Source organism: Rhinoraja longicauda, chromosome 14, assembly GCF_053455715.1.
Source record: "Rhinoraja longicauda isolate Sanriku21f chromosome 14, sRhiLon1.1, whole genome shotgun sequence".
NCBI classification, from domain to species: domain Eukaryota; kingdom Metazoa; phylum Chordata; class Chondrichthyes; order Rajiformes; family Arhynchobatidae; genus Rhinoraja; species Rhinoraja longicauda.
In genome coordinates, this window is record NC_135966.1 from 22,634,224 (window position 1) to 22,658,051 (window position 23,828).

Consider the following 23,828-nt stretch of genomic DNA (forward strand, 5'->3'; position numbering starts at 1 on the left):
AACTGCCTGCAAGCTTAATGCTTTGAATTCTAGTTGACTCTGTTTACTGCATTTCCTATTAGTGTTTATGCACTATTTAGTATCTGCTGGCTGAAACTCGTATTGTGTTTATCCGCTGTACTTTTCCCATGACAGAAGGGTCAGGAGCATCTGCTTTCTCAATTATTTCAAAATGGATACCTGCTAGATCACTTTTTGCATTGGATCTGAGCCAAAATGTGCCAGGTGTGAAGCACATATGGTTTGAAACGGTCTCTGGAGTGGATCTTGTACCATGGTTTCAATGTAATATATTAATGGTTATCCCGACTTGCAAGTTATACTGACAGGTGTGTTGATGTACACCTGCTCAATAAGGTTGAAAAAACTCTTTGAAGCTTGACTGTTCCTATATGTAATGATACCCATCATCCTTGCTTTCAGGTTCTCTGTATCAAGCATTTTATTATTTTCATATCAAGTGTCTTTTATTCTTAAAGACAGTTGCTATGTGTAGAATGTCATGTGATCTGATTATTTTTGTGGAGACATCGGAGCTGGATTCTGCTGGAACAGTACATCTTGTAGGAAGTCCCATTTGTGGGCCTATAGTTTGGTTTTTGCTCACTCAGTTGTCAGAAGGCATGGTTACAATGAGTGAAACAGGATATCTAGGAACCTGTGGACAACAGTATCAACAGTGAATATACTTAATCAATGAAATTCAAGGATTAAGACATAAATAGTGGAAGTATTCAGGAGGAAAACTAAAGTTGCAAAATTAAAGAAAATTTGAGTTAATGAGAATTGGGCAGCACAGTGGCGCAGCAGGAGGGTATCTGACTTCTCAAGCCACAAGAGAGCCAGGTTCGATCCAGATTATAGGTGCTGTCTGTATAGGGTTTGAACATTCTCCCTGTGACCACGTGAGTTTTCACCGGGTACTCTGGTTTCTTCCCACACTTCAAAGACGTAGGTTTGTAGGTTAATTGGCTTCAGTAAAATTGTCCCCAGTGTGTAGGATAGTGTTTGTGTACGAGGTGATCATTGGTTGGCGCAGGCTCAGTGGGCCCAATAGCCTGTTTCCCTACAGGTAGACACAAAATGCTGGAGTAACTCAGCGGGTCAGGCAGCATTTCAGGAGAGAAGGAATGGGTGACGTTTCATGTTGAGACCCTTCTTCAGACTGATGTCAGGGGAGGGGGCGGGACAAAGGTAGGATGTAGTAGGAGACAAGAAGACTGAGAGGGCTGGGAAGGGAGAGGGGAAAGAGAGAGGCAGAGGAACTATCTGAAGTTGGAGAAGTCAATGTTTATACTGCTCGGGTGTAAACTGCCCAAGTGAAATATGAGATGCTGTTCCTTCAATTTGCGCTGGGCCTCACTATGACAAATGTGGAGGCCCATGACAGAAAGGTCAGACTGAGAGTGGGAGGGGGAGTTGAAGTGCTGAGCCACTGGGAAATCAGGTTGATTAAGGTGGCTGAGCGAAGGTGTTGAGCGAAACAATCGCCGAGCTTGTGTTTGGTCTCGTCGATGTAGAGAAGTTGACATCTGGAAGAGCGGATACAATAGATGAGGTTGGAGGAGGTGCAGGGGAACCTCTGCCTCACCAGGAAAGACTGTTTGGGTCCTTGGATGGAGTCAAGGGGGGAGGTAAAGGGACAAGTGTTGCATCTCCTGCGGTTGCAGGGGAAAGTACCTGGGGAGGGGGTAGTTTGGGTGGGAAGGGACGAGTGGACCATGGAGTTACGGAGCGAACGGTCTCTGTGGAAAGCAGAAAGGGGTGGAGATGGGAAGCTGTGGCCAGTAGTGGGGTCCCGTTGGAGGTGACAGAAATGTTGGAGGACTAAAGTTATCACAAAGTTAAGGTAATACAGTGCACATCAGGCAGCTTTTTGAGGCACAGGATGTCCTTCTCTCATATATAGTTGGCCAATTTTCATATTAATTCATAATAATAACCGTGCAATTCAGATATATTTTTTCAGCAAAGTGTGTCCCATATTTTTTCTTGCCACCCTTTGTGCAATTGAACATGCTATGTAACAGAATTCCAATGTGAAATGCAAGGCAATCAAAAATACCCATAGGTGAATTATAACCCTCCATCCTGGAATCCTTTGCACGCCACTGCTGCACCTGTTGCTTCCTAATTAATTCCAGAGATTATTCCTCTTCTCTGTGCTAAAAAGGGCACTGAAAATATAGATTGCTTGCTATGTGAAGATCTGATGTTAAGCATAAATTTACTTTAATTAATTTGAACTTTTGCTCCTGCTTAATTTTTTTAAATCAGTCCAGAGTAACCATTTCCTGACTAGTTATTATCTAATAAGTCCATTGTTAACTACCTCTCAGACATCTGCTGAAAACTGTACTCTCCATTCATCTCTCACACTCCTGTCTATGGGGATCAGAATTCTGCCTCTTCTGGGTTCTGTCTCCATCATTTCTGTGTTTATTTCCTCTTTTGGTGATTAGAATTGGAACACAGTATTACAAGGTGGACACAAAATGCTGGAGTAACTCAACGGGTCAGGCAGCATCTGCCTGACCCGCTGAGTTACTCCAGCATTTTGTGTCCACCTTCGATTTAAACCAGCATCTGCAGTTCTTTCCTCCACACAGTATTAAAAAATTGGACTGACTAGAGTACGGTATTGTTAAACTAGAAATTCATCTAATTTCCAGTATATACTGCTTCCTCACCATACATTTTAGAATTTGTATGGACATTTTTTGATATTTGAGTCTACCGACAATTCTGAGTTCTTTCTTGGTCATTTCACTCTTGTTGAAGAGTTTCCCGTTTTTCCTAGTGAAGAAATAAAATTGCATTATTTGGCAACTCAAATATTTTGTTAGCTCATCTGTGATTTGCAATTTGATTTTTCCAAATCCACCTATTTACAACCATTCATTGCTTTAGAATGGAATGAGCAGCAGTAAATGAGAATTCATGGTGGTTTCAGTAATGAGCAGAAGATATCTTAAATTCCTTCCACTCTATATATGATTGTTATCCCAATTTCCTTTGTTTTCAACCCTTAAGTCAATTCCTTACTCATTCCCCTAATTTCCCCTGAATTCCATTATTTAATCATTGCAGTGATTCCTTCATATACGGAAATTGAGTTTATTAATTTTTGCTATGTCCCCATTTTTTTTTTTTTTTAGGGTACATATCACTAACTTACAAATATATTTCGCTATCCCAAATAACACAGCAATCTTCATTCATTGGAACACACGGTGCCAATAGATTTTCACTTAATAAGACTTTTTCCAAGAACCGAACTCTTTTATAAGTCAGGAATCCCTGTAACATTTTGCTTGGAACCCTACCAAATGCCTTGTTGTATAGTTCATTGTATATGGTTATATAAATTGGATTTGTCTTCGTTAGTTGACCCCTTTACCATATTTTTCTTAATACATTCATTATTATTTTGATGACTTGATCTCCCTCCAGAATTATGATGTTTCACTAATGGTGGATAAGCCAGTAAAAATCCTGCTGTGAGCTCAGTCCTGGGGTGTGCAATCTAATTATTTCTCCCTTTAATGGAGAACGTCGAGGTTACATGAAATTTGAGAAATTTGAGTTCAGCTAATAAAACACGTTCTAAAACATCTATCATAAAATATAACTTGTAACATGCAAGCTACGAACTGGAAACAGATATGAATGTTATACTGATTAGTGTACCATGTACTTTTTATATAAGGCACCGTGACATATGGTTGACAGCAGAATGTGATGAAAAGAAACAAGCTGCATAAGGTTGCAATCACACTATCACGACTGTGTCAGTGCAAAACTGTTCTGATTTATATTCTCCAGTGTGAATCCATAATTAGGATGCAGCCTGATGCCGTGACCAAAAAAAGTGGTTCTCTCCAGAGAAGGTATGTTGGTGTGTTTTGCTTCAGAGTTAGTTTGGGGCTTGATACTCTATCCACACTGCACAAACTTAACCTCAGCACAATCAGAATGTATTTGCACGGAATACTGGCTGGTAATGCAAATATATTGTTACTTACCAGCTGACCAGTAATTTTGGGGATAGTAAGTATATCTTACTGATTAAATCAAGATTGTTTTCCTTTATGGTTGATATACTTTCTCATCTTGACTGTATGTGACATTGTTGCATTATTGTTGATTTAGAATTGCAGATCCCCAGCTGAGGTTATTAAAGGTAGAAATGAACTTATTGTTGAATACCTAAAGAATCATGGGGTAGAGAGTCAGAAAATCAAGTTGAGGGAGATCAGCTCTCGTGACTGATGGGCCCATGCTTGTTCTTATTTCCTTTGTTCTAAGCATTAAGCACATGAAAGAGAAGCCTTTGGAGACTGATGATGTTAAGTGTTTGATAAGAAAAGATATGAGGAGGCTTGAGTGGTGAATAAACACCAGTACAGATTGATTGGGCTAATTGGAAAGTTATTGCAAAGTTCTTTAAATTAGTTATACCACACTTGGAGTGTTCATACAAATTTAGTTTTGCATGTGATGATTCAAAACAGGTTTCCAAGGATTGTTGCAGAAATATAAACATTCTATATAATAGCATGTAGTTTTAACATGACGACTTCTTGCTGTTTATTTTTCAGGTGGTTTCTATTTCTGAATAATCCGTTGATAAATATTTTACATTTAAATCTTCATGGTTCAGCATTAATTCCAGATGTGTGATTAAATTTGTTTTCTCTCAAACTGAAATGATCTAAATTTTGCCAGCTTGGATTGCTGCAGAAATCATCACCCATAATCTCCTCACACTTGTATTTTTCTGATACTAATGAGGAGATTCTAGATTGCTTGTCTGAAATATCCTAGAATTCGGTGGTGTGGTCTGAGCTACACAAAAGTCTGTTCAGGCATATCAAGATCAAAGAATCTGGCCTCCTAAATGCCTCTGAAAGCTTTGACATTCACCAAAGACATGTTTGCTGCTTCACTGCCGAACTAAACTATGAGGGTCATTTAGTAGAGACACAGGAAAATGCAGATGCTGGAATCATGAACAAACCTCAAGTGCTGGAGGAACTCTGTGGGTCAGGCAGCATCTGTGGAGAAACGGAGAGAAACGTTTTGCGTGAGAACCTTGGTTTATCCATTCCTGCCACTGAGGCTGCCTGACCCCCTGAGTTCCTCCAGAACTATGTGTTCAGGTGATAAGTAATAGAAGCAGAATAAGGCCATTCGGCACATCAGGTCTACTCTGCCATTCAATCATGGCTGATCTATCCCTCCTAACCTCATTCTCCTGCCTTCTCCTCATAACTCCTGACACCCGTACTAATCAAGAATCTATCTATCTCTGCTTTAAAATTATCCATTGACTTGGCCTCCACAGCCTTCTGTGGCAAAGGATTCCACAGATTTACCACGCTCTGACTAAAGTTCCTTCTCATCTCCTTCCTTAAGGAACGTCCTTTAATTCTGAGGCTGTCCTCTAGTCCTAGACTCTCCCACTAGTGTAACCATCCTCTCCACATCCACTCTATCCAAGCCTTTCACTATTCGGGTCATTTAGTAGCTTTTGGAGATTTTAAAAACTATTAAAAGTGAAGGAAATCTAAAAAATATGTATAATACAATAAAGTTGCCGTATATACCTAGGCACTGTAAATTAGTTCAGTTTTAAATATTTATAATATTTTTAAAAAAACATTATTTTCTCTATAACCCTACAAACCCTATTGAAATCAATGATGGCTCAAATCCTGTGGCAAATGTGCTGTTTATAAACAGTAGGTTATTAGTAAGATGGAACCCTACTGCTGATCTCCAGCAAGCTGCTGGTAAGTTCAGGACTTCTGTATTTGGCATCGCAGGCAGGAATTCTGGTTTTGATTCAATTTAAAAAGGTAAATGTCAGTGGTTCCTTCTGGGACAACAGTTGTGTAAAATATTATGGCTACCTTAAAACGAGCATTATTGCGGTTTGGAGATGATCACTTTTCAGTTCTTGAAATTAATGTCTCTAATATGGACTGATACATCTGAATGATGTGTGGACTGCAGACATTGCTGCAATGATTAAGTAGTGGACTTCATATTAATGACAAACTGAATGACATTTCTCATCGATTTGGAACCTGATTTGCATCGCATGTAGATATTAACTTTGCAGTATTGCTATTTATGCAAATAATGCACTTTAATTTCCACACAAAGTATTCTAGAAATGTCACAATATGCCAATTTCACACTAATGTCAAAATACATGTTGATGGCAAATAATTTAATTCTTCTATTGCAGTATTTTCAAATATTAGTGCTGTTTTCACTGTTACCAGCAACAAAAATGTCAGATTTCAAAAATATTTAGTAGAGTGAAAGGGAAATTAAAATTCATGAAATTCTGTTAAATATGAGGGAATGAGGTAAGCTGTCAGATTTCATTATCAATGATAAACTACAATGTGAGGAAGAGTTAGGTTACATTCCAGTGCCATCTTTCCTAGCAAAATGGATTATTCACTTCATTGTTATTTATTAAACCTTTCTGTATTTCTTTACCTGATCAGTGGAAAAAATAAATCTTGGCATTATCTGCAGTTACTGTAAATGTATTCAAATTGTTAAGATTCTGGCCCACATCTCCTATACTGTCATTGAAAGTGAAAACTTGGGAATTTTGCACCAAATGTAGTCCTTACTATCTAAGCAGAACCTGTGCAGCCATTGAAGCTTTTTGCAAGGCTTGGAAGTTCTGGAAAAAATATTATTCCATCTTTCTTATCGTGGTAAATTGAATCTATAATATGTGAAGGACATTTTGGAAGATTTACTTCAGCCTGAGGAACTTATGGTGAAATAATCTTTGGATTTATTGAGGGTGAGCATTTGCTCTAGAAGTGGCACATTTAGTGTTTGCATCATCTCCGATCTCTAGGGACTGCCTAAGAAATATGAAGATTACAGTTAACAGTAGCCTAGCCTGATCTTGCAAGCTATCCCTCCTAGGCAATTTAAATTTGGAACTGGGTGACCTTAAGTCTTACTTCACTGCACTTCTGCTACTAGAGAAGGGCACTGGAATTTTTTCAACACTGCTTTTGAAGGAACTACAGGGTTTGAACATGGTTAATTCCAGGCTGTTCACTAAATATTTCCTTAAGAATCATACACATGAGTTACACATAATGTTGCTAAACATTCTATATCACCTTCATCAATCTCTATGCAGCTTCTAATCAAAGTGTCACTTCTCATTGCTTTTGCTGCATTTTAATAGCAATTACTTTTTTGAAAGTGTTTCTAAAAGAAGTGCAAATGCCGGTTTACAAAAAAAAAAAAAGAGACAATGTGCTGGAGTAATTCAGCAGGTCAGGCAGAATCTTTGGTGAAAATGGATAGGTGACATTTTGTGTCAGGACTCTTCTTCAGACTGATTTGGGACATCTTGTGTTTAAATGTAATTCGGGTTCCTATGTTTTAATGAAACATGGAAGTGATACCAGACACTGGTATCTGGACAGCTGAATTAGCTTTTTGAATCTGGTTTGATGCTGTACTGGAATTAAGTCCAATGTTGGCTGACATAGGTTAGAAATGGGACAGCTCTAGCTCAATGCAGCCTCGAGTTGTCTCCAAAATGGCAGATGGCAGTTGTGTATGCATCTGCCCACTTCCCACCAGACTAGGACAAATTAGTTATCCTTCAGCTCTGCCAATACCTGGCACTGGGTGCCTGACACATGCCAGGTGCTGGCATCGTGGCACCTGACACAATGATCAACTAACCATTGGCTTGTTATGGCTATGGCGGCGCGGGCACATCGCGACGCCCTGTGTCTCACCAGAATCTGCGATTTTATAGTAATTTGCTTATTTGTCTCATGTCTGTTCACACGGAATAGTCTTGCTCACTTATCATACAACCGACAGGAGCTTTTAAACATCGGTTGCTGCATCGGTTCCTGCAACTATGACAACTTTTCAGGCAAACTCTATTTCGCTCCTGAACTGGCCAGGTCAGCAGAGCGTACCAAGCCAGCTCAGTCGACCGGAAGTGCCCATAGACGGCACAGCGAACGTAAACACCGCCGTGGATGCCGATGTGGCTTAAAGGCTAGGCTAGAGCTAACTCCACACAGGCCATCAATTCCTAGCCTTTTCCTTGCCAATGTACGATCATTGGCGAACAAAATGGACGAACTCCGGCTGCGGATTACCTCCCACAATTGGATTAAGGACTGCAACATGATGATTTTCACCGAAACATGGCTGAACAATGACGTTCCTGATAGCGCTATTGAGCTAACGGGGCGTCATATACTCCGAGCGGACAGAACAACTGACTCCGGTAAGACCAGAGGTGGGGGTCTGTTCATCTACGTAAACAAAACTTGGTGCACGGACACTACCATCATCGAGAGTCACTGCTCAGTTAACCTAGAGTTTCTCATGGTCAAATGCAGACCGTTTTATCTGCCCAGAGAGTTTACATCTACTGTTGTGACTGCAGCCTATATTCCTCCAGATGCTAATAATAAGCTTGCAATGAAAGACCTGCATACTGCCATAAGTAAACAACAGACTCACAATCCTGAGGCAGCCTTCATTGTTGCGGGTGACTTTAATCACTCCAACTTGAAGACTGTACTCCCCAAATTCCATCAACATGTCTCCTGCGCCACTAGAGTAGATAAGATACTGGACAAAGTTTATACAAACATGGCTGAGGCCTACAAAGCTGTCCCCCTCCCCCACCTTGGTCTGTCTGATCACCTCTCATTGTTCCTGCTCCCTAAGTACTCCCCACTCATCAGACGGGTGAAACCCACAGTGAGGACAGTTAAAGTTTGGTCAGACGAAGCGGACTTCTCACTTCAGCAGCGTTTTGGAAACGCCGACTGGAGTGTGTTTGCAGCTCAGGCCACCCTTGACTCCCACACGGACATTGACTCTTATACCTCCTCCGTTCTGGATTTTATCAATTCCACCATTAACAGTGTCACCACCCTCAAACGGATTACCATATTCCCGAATCAGAAGCCATGGATGAATAGTGAGGTCAGACTACTGCTGAAAGCACGTGACACCGCTTTCAGGTCAGGTGAGGCTCGGGCCTACAGTTCTTCCAGGGCTAACCTGAAGAGGGGCATCAAGAAGGCCAAGCACAGCTACAAGCTAAAGATCGAGGAGCACTTCAAGAACAACTCCGACTCCCGAAGCATGTGGCAAGGCATCCAGGCCATCACGGATTACAAACCCACCAACTCGATCCCCACATCCAGCGAAGCCTCCTTCCTTGAGGAGCTTAATCACTTTTATGGCCGCTTTGACAGGGACAATCAAGAGGTGGCCATCAAGGCTGTGCTCCCTGCTGATCATCAGCACCTCACACTCACCCCCACCAACGTGTGTACGGCATTGAGCAGGATTAATGCACGGAAGGCTGCTGACCCTGATGGTATCCCCGGGCGTGTCCTCAGGGTCTGTGCTGCGCAGCTGACAGATGTTTGGACTGACATCTTCAACTTGTCACTTGCCCAAGCAGCTGTCCCTACGAGTCTTAAAACCACCTCCATCGTGCCTGTGCCAAAACACTCCACTGCAGCGAACCTCAACGACTTCCGCCCAGTTGCACTTACTCCCATCATCACTAAGTGCTTCGAGAGGCTGGTCTTGGCACACCTCAAAGGCTGCCTACCTCCCACACTGGACCCCTATCAGTTCGCCTACCGCCAGAACAGGAGTACGGAGGATGCCATCTCCACGGCACTTCACTCCACCCTCTCCCACCTTGACAACAGAGACACCTATGTGAGAATGATGTTTATCGATTTAAGCTCAGCATTCAACACCATCATCCCTTCCAAACTGATTGCCAAACTCAACGACCTGAACATCAACCCCTCCCTCTGCAATTGGATATTGGACTTTCTAACCAACAGACCCCAGTCTGTTAGATTAGACAACGACGCCTCCTCAACCATCACCCTGAACACCAGCTTTCCACAGGGCTGTGTGCTGAGCCCTCTCCTCTACTCCCTTTTCACCTACAACTGCACACCTGTACATGGTTCTAACACCATTATTAAGTTTGCAGATGATACAACGGTGATTGGCCTCATCAGCGACAACGATGAGTCGGCCTATAGGGAGGAGGTCCAGCTACTTGCAACGTGGTGCGCTGACAACAACCTGGTCCTTAACACCAAGAAGACCAAGGAGCTCATTGTGGACTACAGAAGGACTAGGGGTGGTACGCATACCTCCATCCATATTAACGGGACGGAGGTGGAGCGTGTTTCCAGTTTCAGGTTCTTGGGTGTCAACATTTCTGATGACCTCTCTTGGACCCACAATACCTCAACACTGATCAAGAAGGCTCACCAGCGTCTCTTCTTCCTGAGGAGACTAAAGAAGGTCCATCTGTCTCCTCAGATTCTGGTGAACTTCTACCGCTGCACTATCGAGAGCATCCTTACTAACTGTATCACAGTATGGTATGGCAACTGCTCTGTCTCCGACCGGAAAGCACTGCAGAGGGTGGTGAAAACTGCCCAACACATTACCGGTTCCTCACTCCCCTCCATTGAGTCTATCCAGAGTAGGCGATGTCTGCGAAGGGCGCACTGCATCGTCAAGGACAGCTCTCACCCTAACCACAGATTGTTTAGCCTCCTCCCATCTGGTAGGCGCTACAGGTCTCTCCGTTCCCGGACCTGCAGGTTCAGGAACAGCTTCTTTCCTGCGGTCGTTACCTTACTTAACTCTGCGCTTCGGTGATTGCTGCCATCCCCACCCCCCCCCCCCCCCCCTCGGGCACTCCTCCCATCAGTGACTGATCTCGCTCACCGGAATTTCCATTACCGCTACTGAATTACTGTATATATTATATGTTTTACTATTCCATCGCATGCACTCTGGTTAAGATGCTAACTGCATTTCGTTGTCTCTGTACTTGTACACTGCACAATGACAATAAAGTTTGTATTGTATTGTATTGTATTGTAAGGACTATGATTCAAAGTCCTTGCTGAAAGAATGCTTTGCCTGAAGCAGCTTTTACCATTGCTGGCTATTCTCAGGGAAAATAATGCTGCAGAGTGACCTCAAACAAAAGCCAATGAAGCAGGAGGGAGCTCCTTGGTCTAAACTGACTACCTCCAGGCGGTTTCCACTTATAATATCCCTCTTTATTGGCCCACTGATCTCTTGGCTTGTTGCCTGCTGGTGCTGGGACAGTCATTGGTTACTTCCTGCCACCCACCACACTATCTCTCTACTTCTCCCAAATAACCCTGCATTTTGCAGGCCATCCTTTACCTGAATATAAAGCAGGTAAAACTTATCACTTTTTGGTATCTGCTCACAGCTTTGTTTCAATGTGACCCAGGTCGAGGTGCAAAATTCAAGAATTCCTTGGATCCCAAATTTGTGTGATCTTTAAGCATCTGGTTCATGGCTATTGAATTAGCCTTTCACGGGAAATGAAACTGGGGATCGGACACTTTTGAACAGATGAACCTCTTGCAAAAATCCAAACTTAGATTTTGTGTATGGTTTTATAATTCTTTTTACGATTTACCAATTACACAAGGTAAAATGCTCTTGCAGTATTGAATTGTTCCTTTGCAATTTGTAAATTTAAAAATATGTAGAAAAGAACTCTGCATTAGGATATTTAATATGTTCTGTGAAATGCTGTGTGTGAAAATGATTTGTTGACTATTGGTGTAGAACAACAACTATAACTTCTGTTTTTTGTTTCCTAAAAATAATCAAATTTTGATTTTTTTTAAATGAAATGATTTTCAGCATCAGCTTGCATATTAATTCATTTCAGTTTTATTTTTTGTTACATTTGTTCCTACACGATATGGCAAAGATATTGTCAAATTCAGTTGATCGCAGATACCCAGGGTTCTTCCCATGTATGTGAGATAAATATTTGCTGTCAAAAATAGAAAACAATAGGCTTTCCTAATATCTAACACAAAAATAATGTTTATTCAAGATTAAATGGATGGACTTTCCTAATTTCCCAAGGAGAAGAAAAGACTGCGCTGAGTAATTTTCTCTGGTTATCTGAGCACTGCTTTTTAAAAGTCAAAAACCCAGAAAGGGTGATCATAGATTTGAACAGAAGCCAAGAACTTCCTGGCTGCTGTATTGTGCAATCTCATTGAGTGACAGCCTAACAGATATACAGGTCCCAGCTGAATGGTAGCTGCAGCTGAGGAACTTCCTCTCTAGCTTCATCAAGCAAAACCACATTGCTTTAATTATTGATCATCTCATAGAATCCCTGCTGTTATGGCAATGCCCAGTTTGAGCATGCAGCCAGCATATGCTTTGACTTTAGAATCTACTTACTCCAAAAAAAAAACACTTTTTTAAGTTCAGGAAATCATCTAATCATCTCTTTTAATAAGAACAGTGATGAATGTTGGCAAACCCTAGGAGTTTTTGCTGGCACATCCATCTTTAAAATCTCGCCCTGCTATCTTGCACTGCGGAGGTTGATAGATTTTAAGATATGAAAGGAATCGAGGTGGCATTGAGGTAGAAAATCCGTTGTGAACTCACTAAATGATGCAGTAGACACAAGAGACACAAAGGCCTACTCCTGCTTCTATTTTTATGTTCTACTTGCTTTGATAAGCAGAGGGTTTCCTACAATTGCATTTGTTCAAAGTGTAAAAAATTTACCTGTATCTTTCACTCCATTTTGTTTTATAATCTGCTTTGGGGACTGAATTATACATGAAAAAGCATTCCTTTTAAAATTGTGGTCCTTGCGTGAGCTTTTATAGTCATATATTAATTTGCTCCTTGATAGACCAAGAATCTTGTGTACGAAGTCAGAATCAAAATACATGAACTAATTCAATACAATATGTACAAAATATAATTATAATGCTTTCAATGTTTCATGCAATTTGCATTAAACTCTGCCATATTTGACCAATGTATAAATCTGGCAATCTATGTACATTCATTTGTCTCAAACAGAATTGCAATATAAATCCCATTTCAGATTCAGTTGTAATGGCAGATGATCAGATTGCCATACTGACTTTGATTAAAATCTAATTAATAATAACTGAATTTCTAATATGTCTTGGCATTTTAATTTTACCTGAATGATTGTTTTTATGTTGTGCATTGTTCTATTTATGCTTTCCCCTACACCTTATGATAACACAGGAAGGGATTCAGCATTGCACATCAGTGTTAATGAGCTGTGCAATTTGGACCACAGGACATCTGATTGCTAAGTAGAGTTAATGTGCTCAGCCACCACATAATTGAAATACAAATTCAGCAAGGCTTCACACTGTCAGCAATACCACCTTGTTTGATTTGACGGATTGGAACAGATGAGAAGTATCCATTGTTAGCTCAATTCTAAATTCATCGTTCTATAAACAATGTTGCAAAATTGCCAGATATTCACATTTTTTGGAATTAATTTTTCTCTATAGATCTAGCTCCATACATATGTCTGTGTCATTTAAGGGCCCCTCATTTATCTTAAATAAAGCACCCTTGTCTGTATTTTCAGAATTTATTAATTTACTGGGTCATTGACTAATGATTTTACTTAATATCCGTCTTGCATGAAATTCACCTTGGGAATAATTTCACCAGTTGAATGCATTGTCCTAAAAATATTGGAGCACGTCAGAAGATTTTCAAATATTCAAGTTCTTCCTTCTTATGTGGCATTTTATCCTGGTGACCATTCATTTCTTGACTCTTAGGCATTGTCGAGTTTGGTGCAATGAAGCTACACTGATAGATTATATTGTATCTTGAGTTCAACTCCCCATTACTTGCATTACTTTAAACCTTTTTGTGCCCTTCAGGGTACTCTGGTGCTGTGGAGTTCTTGCTGAATTATTAATTTCTGAGTGTCCACCTTAAAAACCAAAGGAAGAATCTAAGGTAATCTTGAAGTCCAGTGAGTTATACCCAAAACTTCAATGTGGAAATAGTAAAATTGTCCATTCTTTTAAAGCAGTGCACTGGTCTTGTGTAAAATTAATCGCAATTGATTCTGCAAGAACATTATTTTCAGTATTTCAATTGATTATATTAAATTAATACTGTAAACATTAATATCAGAAAAGATTCTTAATTTTTAAATGTATGCTAGCATTCAGAGCAACTGCACATTAAACCCACCAGTCAGCAGCATTGCTTTATTAACGAATTATGATTTATCGAATCGTAAGCATGACAGCCCTCACCATGATTGTGTGCAGAATAGGTTACTGCTGCAAATAAACATCTTTTGGGAGCCAAGTGATGAAAGGAACATTGCAAGAAATTGCAGAGCAGGTGTGGTATTGAATAATCTTATGTTTTTGTGTTCAGTGTAGGGATTCTTAATCAGATGTTGGGATTTGGAATGTTAAACCGTAATATGAAATATTAGTTATGCTAAAACACTCTGTAACCAGCTTTGTCATCTTGTTACTTGGCTGAACTAAGCCGTATGTGGTAGACTGTTCATTGAGTGAAAAGGAATCCTTGCTGTATGAGTATATAGCCTCTTATCTTCCTCAGCTGCAAGATCCTGTTCATTATCAACTTTTAGTTCCTCTTGGTCCTGCTGCCTTGATTTGCATTACCTTGGTTCAGGGATTGCCAAAGCCATGGTTGAAAATTCCAGAAATCTAGTCCATATCTCATTGCATAAGCCATACATTTAAGCACGTCAAGTCAAGTCAAGTTTATTTGTCACATACACATACACGATGTGCAGTGAAATGAAAGTGGCAATGCCTGCAGATTGTGCAAAAAAAAATGTGATTACAATTTCAGCATATAAATTTAAATTAATACAGAAAAGAAAATTTAGTCCCTGTAGTTATAATAGTTAACAGTCCTGATGGCCTGTGGGAAGAAACTCCATCTCATCCTCTCCGTTTTCACAGCATGACAGCGGAGTCGTTTGCCTGACCGTAGCAGCTGGAGCAGTCCGTTGCTGAGGTACAAATGTAGCTGCAATATTACCATATGTAATTAATAACGTGGAATCATTTTCTCCATTGATAAGTAATTATAACTTTTGTTATATCTTGGCAACCATTCTAATTTGCCTTGTGGTAATCATTGATAGTTCAAAAGCGTACTTGTTAGCTTTCTGGCTGCTAGCACAGCTGAGTAACTGACAAGATATATTCTCCTTTGATGAGCAACAGAAGATATTCAATTACAACCTGTATGTTCGATCTTGATGTAAAAATCTTGTTGCAAATATTACTGTTTATAACATTCTCCTTTCCAGTGTCCTTTTGCAGTTTTGATTGCCAAGATCATTACCTATTTCTGTATTATGATGAAGTGTTTTCTTGAAACAACAGATGCACCATACATAGTTTCCTTTAGTTTAAAGATACAGCACGGAAACAAGCCCTTCGGCCCACCGAGTCCACACAGACCAGCGATCCCCGCACATTAACATTATCCTAGGCACACTAGGGGCAATTCTTACATTTATACCAAGCCAATTAACTTACAAACCTGTACGACTTTGGAGGGTGGGAGGAAACCGATGATCTCAGAGAAAACCCACGCAGTCATGGGAGAACGTACAAACTCCATACAGACAGCACCTGTAGTCAGGATTGAACCTGGGTCTCTGGCGCTGCAAGCTTTGTCAGGCAGCAACTCTACCGCTGCGCCACCGTGCCGCCCTGCTTCCTATCTGGCTACATAACAGCTTGGTAGGGAAACTGCATTGCCAAAGACTGCAAGAAATTGCAGAGAGTTGAGCATGTAGCTCAGTCTATGCAAACAAGGCCCACTCCACCTTTCCACCTTTGTCTGCATTCACGTTGCTTCAGATGAAATCAACAAAATTAAAGATCACTTGCAATCCAGTCATTCTCTCTTTTCCCCATTCCTGTCTGACAAAAGATACATAAACCTGGCAGTACATATCACCAGATTTACGATCAGCTTTTCAACTGTTACCAAATTCTATAACTAACCTCTCATAGTAAGGATAAATTCCTGATCTTCCATTCTACCTCATTATGGCCCTTGCAGATTTTTTCTGCACTTTCTCTGCAGCTGTCATGATATTCTAAATTATTCTATCTTACACTACCTGATGTACTCATGCATGGCTTGATTTGCCTGGACAGAACACAACAAAAGCTAGTCACTGTACCTTGGTACACATGACAATAATATACCAATACTTTAGTTTGTAGAGTGACTCTACAAACTGTTATGGTAGTCATACAATTAAAAGCATGAATCAAGTTGCAGTATCCAGAGAACTGGAATAATCTTTTCGACAAGAACAATAAGAGCAATTCATTAAAATTCTGGGGAAATGTATTTTGTTCAATATCCACTCAGTGTATCTGTCCTTGGATTGTGCCTTGTGGAATCATTTTGTCAATTTGTCTATGTAGCATCTCAGCATATTTTATTTTTGAAATAGTGCCAATATAATCAAACAAGTTAAGACGTTATATTAATAACTTTTGAGAAGTGATGCATAATTCTCCGATGCAGTTGTTAGATATGAACACAGGTGGGAAAGCAATTACTTTATTTTAAAAAGCATATTAACTGTGATAGTGGCAGATAAAATCTTGCAATATAAATGAGGGTGTTTCAATCGCAGGAAGGGGGAATTCTGAATGATTTCAATTGCTTTGTGGTGTAACTTTTGATTGAAGGGTTCACTGCTGTACCGATAGGAATTGAAGTGGCTAAATTTTGCACCAGATATCTGAAGTTAAGAACAGATATCGTTCAGCCCGCCTGAACCTACTCGATCTCCCGGTTGCTGGACACTTTAATTCTCCTTCCCATTCCTACACAGACCTTTCTGTCCTAGCTCTCCTCCTAATTGTTCTTGTGTATCGCCCACCAAAAATGCATAAGGACTTCATCACCCAATTTGCTGATCTGATTTCTAGCATTTTGCCCAAATTTGACCGGATCATGATTCTTGGTGACTTTAATATTCATGTTTGCTGTCCCACTAAGCCTCTTGTGAGTGAATTTATGCACCTCGTTGAGTCCTTCAATCTGACTCTTCACACCACGGGACCCACTCACAAGTTAGGCCATACTCTCGACCTAGTGTTATCGTCCGGATTCCCAATCAACAACATTGAAACTACTGAAGCCTGTCTATCGGACCACAGCGCTATAATTTTTGACGCATCTCTGCCTTTATCTCCCGCAAAATCTCATCTCCCTGTTCGCTACTCCCGCGACATAAATTCATTGACTGCCAGTAAATTCTCTGAGGCTCTCACAGCTGCCCCCAACATCTGCACTATTGAGGTCTCTCCCCCCCATCTCAGCACTGAAGATCTCGCCTCTTTATTTAATATCACTTGCTCTTCCATCCTGGATTCTATCGCTCCCCTTAAAATGAAAAAGCCTAAGGCCAAAGATCGGCCGTGGCTCAATGACACCACCAAAGCCCTAAGAAGGGAGTGCAGAAAATCAGAAAGGAGGTGGAAATGTGACAAGCTTCAAATTTCCTTCGAAATTCTGAGAAACAATCTTCTCAAATATCAGGAAGCAGTAAAGTCTGCTAGAGCACAATACTTCTCCGACCTTATTTCCAAAAACTCTCATAACTCCAAGGTCCTATTTAGAACAATTACCTCTGTCATATGTCCCGCCCCCAGTACCAGCTTAGTTGGGTCCCCTGCTAAGTGCGAAGAATTCGCTAAATTTTTCACCAACAAAGTTGAGAACATTAGAATGAACATTTCCCCTCCCACCCGTGACCTAGCTATCTCACTAGTCTGTTCATCTAAATTGGACTGCTTCCAACCCGTCACTCTATCCTCCCTTGCAAAGCTTGTCTCCGCTATGAAACCTGCAACCTGCCCCCTTGATCCTGCCCCCACTGCCCTTCTGAAGGATGTCATTGCAATAGCCGGTCCCAGCATCCTCTCTATTATCAACAGTTCTCTGGCAACTGGCACTGTTCCAACCAGTTTCAAGCACGCGGTGGTCCAGCCCCTACTGAAAAAAACCTAACCTAGACCCCACCTTGCCTAGCAACTACAGACCCATTTCCAAACTGCCATTCCTGTCAAAAGTCCTTGAAAAGGCAATTCTAAACCAATTAGTGCCCTACCTGCACCAATACACCATCCTGGAAAGTTTCCAGTCAGGTTTCAGAGCCCACCACAGCACAGAGTCTGCCTTGTTGAAGGTACACAACGACCTGCTTCTCGCCATCGACACCGGCGACTGTGCAATCCTGCTCCTTCTCGACCTCAGCGCAGCATTCGATACAGTGGACCACACCATCCTTATTGACCGTCTCCGGTACGCGGTTGGCATTGATGGCACTGCCCTGAGCTGGTTCGCTTCGTACCTCAAAGATAGGAGTTTCAACATAGGCAGTTATTCCTCTGCTCCAGCTAGCCTCTCCTGCGGAGTTCCACAAGGCTCCATCCCAGGCCCCATTCTCTTCTCTCTATACATGCTCCCCCTTGGCCAAATCATTCAAAGGCACGGCATTTCTTTCCACTGCTATGCCGATGACACTCAGCTTTACCTCCCCCTGAAACCCAACAACCAGTCAAATTTAAACAGCCTCTTACACTGCCTTGAGGACATAAAATGTTGGATGGCACAGAACTTCCCCCAATTAAATGAGAGCAAGCCTGAGGTCATCCTATTCGCCCCCCCCCCCCCCCCCCCCCCCCCCCGACTCCATCAAATCGATAACAGGCAGTCTTGGAAGTCTATCCTGCCTAGTCAAATCGCATGTCAAAAACCTCGGCATGATATTTGACTCTGCATTAAAATTTGATAAGCAAGTCAACGCTGTGGTAAAAGCCAGCTTCTTCCAACTTCGAACCATAGCTAAAATCAAACCTTTCCTCCAATTCGACGACACAGAAAAAATCATTCACGCTTTCATTTCCTCCCGCCTAGACTACTGCAACTCCCTATACACTGGGATCAGCCAATCTTCCCTGTCCCGCCTGCAACTGGTCCAAAACGCCGCAGCAAGACTCCTGATGGGTACCCGTAAAAGGGACCACATCACCCCGATTCTGGCCTCTCTCCACTGGCTCCCTGTACGGTACAGAATCAACTTCAAGCTCCTCCTATTCACGTATAAAGCCCTAAATGGACATTCCCCCCCCTACATCAAAAATCTTCTAACCCCCCTCTCTAACTCCAGGTCCCTCAGGTCGGCCGACTTGGGGCTACTCACTATCCCGCGGTCTAGGCTTAAGCTCAGGGGTGACCGCGCTTTTGCGGTTGCAGCTCCTAGACTGTGGAACAGCATCCCTCTCCCCATCAGAACTGCCCCCTCCATCGACTCCTTTAAGTCCAGGCTCAAAACCTATTTCTACTCCCTAGCGTTTGAGGCTCATTGAGGAGGCGCTGTGAACTGTTTGCGTGCTACTGTATGTTTCATTTTTTTCCTTAGTACCTAATCAGATGTACAGCACTTTGGTCAACGTGGGTTGTTTTTAAATGTACTATACAAATAAAATTGACTTGACTTGACTTGACATTGTCAGAATGAGGCTAAACGCAAATTGGAGGAACAGCATCTCGTATTTCGCTTGGGGCAACTTACAGCCCAGTGATATGAATATTGATTTCTCTCACTTCAGGTAGCCCCGGCATTCCCTCTCTCTCTATTCCTCCCCCACCCAAGTCGCAATAGCTTCTCGTTTTCACCCTACAAACAGCGAACAATTACCTGTTTCCTTTATCATCGTTACTTTTTTTGCATATCTTTTATTCATTGTTCTTTACCTCTCCACATCATCGTCTATATCTCTCGTTTCCCTTACCCCTAATCAGTCTGAAGAAGGGTCTCGACCCGAAAAGTCACCCATTCCTTCTCTCTAGAGATGCTGCCTGTCCCACTGAGTTACTCCAGCTTTTCGATTTGAAGTTAAGATGTGTGAATATCTGCACAAATTAAATAAATAATTCAGGTAATGTACATAAAAGCTATAAGAGTAAAGCTGAAAAGAATACTATGAGCAGAGCTTCTGCACAATTGTCCATTTCTGTCATTTAACTGCTTAAGCTTTGGCAGCAGCAATTAATAAAAATAACCATGCAAAGTATTTATTTCTGAAATTAATGTAATTAAACCTATCATACTTATTGTCTCTGTTTCTCCATCAAATACCCATGTCATGTTTCATTCAGACTTACTAATAACGGGCATTAGTCTTTATTACAGATACCCTTACAACTGGTCAACATCGTCATGGTCAAGGGCACTCTATCAGACAAAAAGTACAAAAGAAATTAAGAAGAAAATAGAAGGCGAAAGGATTGCATTGAGTTTGGATGAATGACTCATGCAGCAATCCACAATTCTCCTAAGTGGCATGCATGGGAACGTTCCATTAAGTTGCAGAAAGAAGGTTATAATTTGTATTCTGTTTGTAGCTGTTTTTCTATTTCTGGTCCTTGATAATTTTACTTCCATAGACGGAGTTGTTTTTTCTTTGGTTGTATGTGAATAAAATGCAACACAAGAGCCAAACAAATAAATAGTTCATTTCTCTGCTTTTACTTATATATAATTCCTAATTTATCATTACTCATAATCTTCTCATTGTTATCTTTCCCAAATATATTCAGATTTTCTCCTTAAAGTATGAAGAGAGCAAAATGAAATACGTGCTGCATATTTGTGTTCTAGTTTCTTCTCTTTCCACCCACCACTATACCACCCACTGCTTTCCACTTGAAAAATCACCCTGGAATGCTTTTGAAAAAGTGTATACATATTCAGTGTTGTCATTTTATTTCTCTGACATTAGTTTCTCTAACCCTGGATATTACATTGACTGAGTTTAGCAATGGCTGTTGCAGTTAAAGCAAGCTACATATTTCAAAAATGGTGACAGGATCATCTTACTGCACTAAACTGTGCACTGGAAAGTAAGAATGGTTTATTTTCTTGTTTCCCTCCTTTGAATTTTGTACCTTAGATAAGATTATGTGGGAATAAGGTATTTTCTATGTGGGGGAATATCTGAAAACATTACCCGTTGACTCCATTGGTGTCTTAGTGGTTTGTTACTATTGGCAATTGATGGATCTGGAATATATATTTTTCCTTGCCTTGTATAGAAGTGCAGATTCAGTGATTGGTGATCATCTTGATGGAATGAAACAATCCTAATCAACAAAGTGTCCATTGCAGACCAAGTGAAATTCTTCTTCTGGCAAAATGCTCTTGTATTTCTAGCAAAATTAAAACTTGTGTAATATTATTGAATCACCAATCATGTCCCTTGTTAGTATGGTGTGTTGATTTCCCTGCTTGTCATTTGAGAGACCAGAATACAAATCGCTGTTTTTTTCCCCTCTAATGTGCCTCCATTTAAGAAGTGCCCCACAGAAAAACCTGTGAACTATAAACAAGTAAGCCGAACATCTGTGGTAGTTACTGGAGAGGATTTTGTGGGATAAGAAATTCATGCATTTGGATGGACAGATGTTAATTAGGGATTTATTTCACTAAATGCTTGAGTAACTCAGCAGGTCAGGCAGCATCTCAGGAGAGAAGGAATGGGTGACGTTTCGGGTCGAGACCCTTCTTCAGACTGTTAATTAGGGATAGTCAGCATGGTTTTGTACATGGGAGATCATGTGTCATGCATTTGATTGAGATTTTAAAAATGTAATCAAGATGGTTGACAGGGGCAACTATTTCACACAGAATGATGGGTATATAGAACACACTGCCAGAGGAAATAGTGAAGGCAGGTACAATACCATTATTTTAAAAAATAATTTGGATGGGTCCATGGATAGGAAAGGTTAAGAGGAAAGTGGGGGAAATGTGGGTAAATGGGACTAAGTTGGATGGGGCATTTTGTTTGGCATGGCTGAGTTGGGCTGAAGGGCTTGTTTCCTTGCTGGGAACATCAGGCTATTTTGCACATCCTGTTGACTGGCTGTTGAACAGTACTGGCAGAGACGCGGGAAGAGATGGCCAAACTCCTGTCTTAAGCAGCACATATGCATCCGGTAGGAAGAACTTTGGGATGGAAGAAAATAATTATCTGGCATATATTCAGAAAATACAACTGGGCTGTCATAAAGTGTATTTTCACAATAAAATAGTTTCCTGGAGGAAAGATTTCGGGCCATTCTGAAATGTTATTTGAGTGGCTGATGTTTGCAGTAGCTTTTTGTGACTGTCAAATAAGTCAAAATTATTGTCTGGCGACATATACACTTAGATGCCTAATAGTTGGCATTTTAAAATCATCTTGCAGCACACGAAAGGCAGATGTCCAGCTTAAACTTAGAGAGGAAACTTGGATTTGAGATGAAGCTTGTTGGTTGTTACTTGAGGACCATTTATAAAAAACATACTTCCTCTCCACAGATCCCCAAAGTAACTGACAAATACTAAAGGTCCCAGCACCGATCCCAGTGGAAACAGGAGGCAAATGTCTTTTATTAGAGATAAGCACTGACTGCTGGAGTAACTCAAAGGGTCAGCATCTCTGGAGAAAAGGAATAGTGATGTTTCGGGTCAAGAGAAGGGTCTCGACCCAAAACGTCACCTATTCCTTTTCTCAAAGGATGCTGCCTGACCCGCTGTTACTTCAGCATTTTGTGAATATCCTCTGTGTAAATCAGCATCTGCAGTTCCTTCCTATACATTAATAGAGCTCCAATGTGTTATTTTGCTGGATTTATTGACTGGAATTTTATGTAATCCAGTGGTCAGGAGCTTGGTGACAATACACCCCTATAACCTAAGTCATCTTCACCATGGGTATAGTCCATGCCTATCCATTGTATTGTTTAATGATGAACTCACGTGTGATTCAGCCAGAGCCAGCTGGAGCACCGGGTTATAAAAAGTTTCAATTCTCCCTCCCATTCCCCTACCATCATGTGTGATCTTAGCCCCCTCCACTGTCAGAGTGAGCCCACACGGATACTGGGAAAGGTTGCATATTCTGTTTGGGTAGCCTAAATCCAAAGACATGAACACAGAATTGTCCAATTTCAGATAACTCTGCCTTTCTCATTTACTGCTCAACCCTTCCCCCCCACTCATACCTTTCTTTCCTCTCCACCTGCCCCCATCATCCAGTTTACTTTTCCTCGTCCACCTACTCATTAACCACCCCTCTCTACTCTATGCCCCCCAATTATCACTCCTGTTCTCTTACCCCCCCCCCATTGCTCCACTTAATTGTACATTTCATGCCCCACCTTTCTGCCTTCTCAAATTCCACTATTTGCACCCTTTTGTCATCCACTTATCACCTCTAGCCTTGATTGCTATTTCCACCAATCTCTCTCTTTCCGCTATCTCTCTCTATCATCTAAGTCTGAAGACAGGTCCTGACCTGAAACTTTGTCCATCCATTTCCTTCCACAGATTCTGCTTGACCTGCTGAGTTCCTGCAGCAGTTTGTTTATGCGCAAGTGTTTCAATACGTTTGATATCAGCACAGTTGTGATGGAAGATTGGAACTAAGTCAACTTCTCACAGAATCCTAAACCAGGAAGTTTCACATAATTTTCATATTTCTGCGGGTTCGTGTTTCATCAACTGCTCAACCACCATCATTAACGGAATCTGAAAGAGTAACCATGGGGTTTGGATTTTTTAAAACTCAGCTTCTGATGATTCTTATAGATTTGGTTGGATAAGCAGCAGAAAGCATAATTGTGATTTCCCAATGCCATCCACTGCACACATGTCAGGTAGCTGACTGTTGCAGGTCAGGTCTGCACTTGCTGTTTCTGCATATTTCTATAGTGTGCATCCATCAGGAAAAAAACACAGATTGTACACCAGCAAACCGCGAATTATTTTTCGGCACGTTTAGGTTTTTTTCAGTTGGTTGAGA

The 23,828-nt window shown here is 41.1% G+C and overlaps 1 long non-coding RNA gene across 1 annotated transcript in view; it reads left to right on the plus strand.

Moving 5' to 3' along the window:
* The window catches only part of LOC144600131 (uncharacterized), a 44,674-nt gene extending 24,320 nt beyond the window's left edge, over positions 1–20,354 (plus strand). The window contains exons 2-3 of the long non-coding RNA XR_013548084.1: positions 14,898–14,952; positions 20,162–20,354. This is a non-coding gene — a long non-coding RNA (uncharacterized LOC144600131). The remainder of the gene's footprint in view (positions 1–14,897; positions 14,953–20,161) is intronic.
* Positions 20,355–23,828: the final 3,474 nt, after the last annotated feature.